Source organism: Monodon monoceros, unplaced genomic scaffold (assembly GCF_005190385.1).
Source record: "Monodon monoceros isolate NGI ecotype Baffin Bay Population unplaced genomic scaffold, NGI_Narwhal_1 Super_Scaffold_20, whole genome shotgun sequence".
Taxonomy (NCBI): domain Eukaryota; kingdom Metazoa; phylum Chordata; class Mammalia; order Artiodactyla; family Monodontidae; genus Monodon; species Monodon monoceros.
This window is the reverse complement of record NW_021703777.1, coordinates 107992760-107996509: the sequence shown is the minus strand read 5'-3', so window position 1 is coordinate 107996509 and position 3750 is coordinate 107992760.

Below are 3750 nucleotides of genomic sequence, written 5' to 3'. Positions count from 1 at the left end.
TTGGTCTGGATTCTTTCTGCCCTCCTCTGTCGCCTGGCCAGGGTTTCTCAGTCACTGCTTCCTAAACAAACCAGTTCCCTCTGCCTGCCTAGTTAAATACACAAGGCAGCAGTACTTATTTAAATTTGGTAGAAATAAATTATAGTCATTCATCAGAAACTAAAAAGAAAAAAGAGGTACTCTCAGAAAAAAAAAGGGGGGGTGGCTGCGAAGTCTGGTCTTGTTTCCCGGATTTTTCTTTGGCTTACACCCAGAGGATTCCATTATTGCTAGCAAATAATATAAGAGGGAAAGAAGAAAGGGGAAAGAAATTTAGAAAGTACGTTAGCTTGGAATGACTCTCAAGTTTACTCCTTTGGGGAGGGGGAAACCTGCACATCCACTAAATTGTTCTGGAGAAGTATGTGTGTATGTATACATCTACAATTTATATACATTCCTCTCAAGAGGAATACGTCTATAAGTTTACAAGGAAACACCTTCAGTTCAAAATATTTAGGCCTCCACGTTTACCTCTCAGGCTTAAGTAGAGAGATTCTTCATGTTATATTACATTACTATTTCCAAATCCTTTCGAGACATTAAAAGAAACAAAGACCATTTCTAATAACCACAGCCCTTTAGTTTCTCAAAGAGCCCAGGGGTTGAGAGGTTAGAGTGGAGTTTCCTGAGTCTTGTCGAGCAATATGTAGTTGAGGCAAAGGTCATGTTCCCCGTGTTTTGTTTTAAATAATATTGACCCATTAATTCTAAAGCTGCTTGTTCCTGAAATTATGCAGGATTATAGTTTGCAAACTGCCGGAGAATGAAGCAAATCAAGATGAATTACAGCCCTGGTCCTCCCTCCCATCCTCTGACATCTAAACGGGGAATGAGTTTGGTGTGAGGGTTTAAAAGAACGTTAAGCACCCACTCTTCCTTTGTTGGTGGTTTTCAGCTTTCTTTTTTTTTAATGTGAAATTACTTTTGTAACAAATAGTAGCAAATACAACTTAGTCCTAAAGAAGTCATCACCGTGGCGCAAGGGAGGTCGGTGTGTTAGGCGTGAGGGTGAGGGGTAGTTCTGAGGTCTTTAGCTCTTCGGGTCACCCCCCCCCCCCCCCCCCCCCGCGGGGGGCAAAGACAAACATCACCCTGGCTGGGGAATCGGGAGCAAAAAGTAACCGCCAGTTTTCTGGGGCCGAGAAAACCTGTGTTTTTGCGCTTAAGTTGCTTTTATCGGACTGAAACTTTACCTATAAGCTTTTGGAGCTCAGACACTGAGTCTTTGTTCTGCATGGGAGTGCTGCTGCCACTTAAAGAGATCGCAGATAATGTCCCCTATTTAAGATCAGTGCTTAATGCACATTAACTTTCTTTCTTTCCTTTTTAAGCTCTGCCTCGGACCTGCGGTGGGATCACGCGGCTGTGGAGGGCAGATAAAAGCCCTTTGGACGAGGGTCACCTCCGTCCTTGTTGTTCACTTGAGAGCAGTGGAGAGGAAAACGGTCCCCACGGGCGGACTTTGGCTTCTGGAGCCGCGGGGCTCGTCAGTCCGGGCCTCCCAGAGCCTCCGCCGGGCTTGGGGGGAGGGGCGGCGAGGGAGGGGAATGGGAGAGGGGATTTGGGGATGGGGGCCTGGAAGCGCTAACGAGACCTGCTGGGAGGATTTGCGTCTGCAGGCCCAAGAACGACTTGGGAGCGCTGGGTGCAGGACGTGGAACTCGGCCTAGTTTGCTTGCTGAAACAGAACTCAATTTCAAGGAAATCAATCAAATCTGCAGGAAACAAAAATGGAAGTCGAGGTTTGGGAAGAGTTGTCACTTCCCCGACTTGAGTGGTGCAGGCTGTGGGCGGAGACTCGGGGCTGATGAGAGGCCCTTTCTCCCACCTCAGCTCTTTCCCAGGACTTCCAGAAGGGAGAATTACCCTCCTCACCTCCCTTTCCCACACCCATCCTCGCTGGCCCTTCGGCCCCTTTCCGCACCTCCTTTTCCCTTCAAGTGAGAAAAGCCTAGTTCCCTCGCCCCTCCCGCTCCCACGCTGGTCCCCCTACAGCCATCGCTACTGCCACCACCTCGGTTCCACTCAATCGATTTTTGCTGCATGTCAACACTTATTACCGGTGAGTGTGAGGTATTTTTTTCTCCTTCTCTAGGTCTCTTAATGATTTCTGAGCTAGTTGTGTATTAAAGTGCTTAAAGGAACCTTTAAGGCAATCTATAGCATGAACACCAACCTTCTCCGCTTGGGATCAAAGATGGCGAGCGGGAGGTCGGGCCCCCGGGAGCCCAGGCATCCCAGGCCTTGAGCCCTCGCCGCCCACCTCTGTGCCCCAGAGACTGGGGGGGGGGGGCTGGAACCCCGCGCAGACAATACGCGGTCCAAGGGCTTTTCCTCCCCGCCCCCCTCACCTGTTACTCTAATCCTTTCTCCGGTCTGTCCTCGTTTTTTAAACTTAAAATTCGTAAGGCCCCAAACTCTTCCTTCCCCTAATACTGAATTCAAATGGGTGGAAACCTGGGGAAAGGTAGATATAGCCCTCGTTTGTCTCAATTTCCTCCCAGTTCCTAAATCTGAGTTTTACTGCCCACAACATGGTTAGAAATTTAATTTTTAAAAATATGTTGGGCAGCCTGGGCCCTGTAGGCAGTTTGATTAGGGGGCAAATCCTCCCCTTCTCTTCCTGGCCCCGTTCTTTCTCGCACTCCCACCCTCTTCCTGCGAGGTGCTGAAACCCGGGAGTCCCTTTAGGAGTGTAACCAGAAAATACTAATGGGAAAAAAATAAAGAGCGTCTTAAAAGTCCCAATATTCCTCGAAAGCCCCATAAATTAACTCTATGAAGAGCGGCGAGTTCTTTTAAGGCGAGTCTATAAAAATCTGGCGCGATCTCGAAGGAGGACGACCCTCCCCCCAAGCCCCGTCGAGAATGTGACCAAACAAAGGTCTGTCCTGCAATCCACATCCTAATCCACGGGCGCCCTCGCCGCTGTCGCCAGTGCTCCGCAGCCTCCGGCCTCTCACAGGCGCTGCAACGCTGGGACTTCCAGGCTCGCGCCGACTTAAATTTTTGAGAGAGGAATGAAAAAAATAAAAGGTGTAATCAGATCAGAGGCCTTTATGAATATAGAGTCCCTATTGATTGTCTTATAAAACCCCTTTGCAAGCTGCAGTTAATCTAAGCACGCGGGGAAGCCAGAAACGTGGCTGTCTGAGGAAAGAGAGCTCGGGAAGTAAACGGGAGAAATTTCTTATAGCAGATTTTCAGAAGGAAATTTTTAAAACTATCCTTCTCCCAGCCTCCCTAATCTGACAGTTGCATTTTAACTGAACTTGAGAAAATGATCATTGAAGACGAGATGTTTTCTAAATGGGTTAAGTAGCAACCCGATTTTAGACACATTACTAATTTACTTTTTCAGGTTTTTACTTTGATCTTAAAAGTTTATTTATCACCGGCCCCACTCCACCCCCCAAAAGGAGGCCTTCTCATTGTTGACATTCTATCTGAAAAGATAGAAAACAGAATTTATTGTGTGTAGGATGCATAACTCCATTCACTTCTGTGCTATTTTATGCATTTTATGTAAATGTTGATTTTAGATTTTGTTTGAAGATTACAGAAGGTCTGCAAGAAATAAAATATCCCATTAAAGATGTATTTAATTCTACTTAATTACCTTTAAAAATCATTGCTACTCCTGTTGTAACAATGAGTTGTTAATGGTTCAATGGCAGTTGTAGAAAACAGGAGATATTGGAAACCAAA